Source organism: Crocodylus porosus, unplaced genomic scaffold, assembly GCF_001723895.1.
Source record: "Crocodylus porosus isolate Cpor-Errol unplaced genomic scaffold, CroPor_comp1, whole genome shotgun sequence".
Lineage (NCBI taxonomy): Eukaryota > Metazoa > Chordata > Crocodylia > Crocodylidae > Crocodylus > Crocodylus porosus.
In genome coordinates this window covers 158,566-159,453 of record NW_017728943.1, presented here as the reverse complement: position 1 = coordinate 159,453, position 888 = coordinate 158,566, and positions in this window count along the sequence as shown.

The following is an 888-nucleotide window of genomic DNA, read 5'->3' as shown; positions in this document are numbered from 1 at the left end:
TCTCCTTCATGGAGGAAGGTATGCATTGCAGCTGAGGCAGGCAGGGCTTGTTTCATACCTACTCTAAAGCCAGGGCCTTTGCTTTACAAGCTGCATTTACCCTATTGCCATGGTGGCAGCTCTGAAGACTGCACTCCTCTCCATGGCCCAGATTCCTACAGAGGAGGCCCAGCAGTTGTTTGACCAGAAGACACTCTTCTCCCCTTCTATTTCAGCCTTACAAACTGCATCAACAGAGCCAATTCAACAGAACCAATTTAAATGCTATATCTCAATGGGTCCTCGTTTGCCCTCCAGCCAGTTAGTGCCAGGAGGGTTTGGAGAGAGGTAGGGAGGGAAGGAAGGCCACAACCCAACTGCTCTATGAGCTGCTGATGTGAGGTGACAGGGCCAGAGCTCTTAGGAGCAGATTGCAGGCTGTGCCCCTCTGCTCCCCCGCCCTCAACCCTCCATCCCCAGAGGCTCATCAGCACCTTGCACGCCAGCAAACGTGCTAATAGGAGCAACACGTTCCACTTTCTCACATTAGTCGTTGAAAGGGTGACGGATCAGAGCTGTGATGCTGCAGAGAGATACACACACATTCCACTTCTCCCTCCTACTGCACTGCCTGATTAGAGGTGGGGGGAGAAAACCCCCCCCCACCTCCCAGACAGTTACCTAGGTCCCTTTCAGATCATTAGGATCCCACCTCTCAGACACTCCCTGCTATTTAAAGCCAGCTGCTTAGAACATCATGATCCCTGCTCTGGTCTTGCCCTGCTGTGCCAGTAAAGGGTGGGGATCTGAGTGTTGAGATGGAGTGGCACATTGACGGCATGAGTTGTGCACAGGGCTGCTGCACAGACAGTAGTCAGACATGGGCTGGGAGAGGGCTGTATTGCAGAG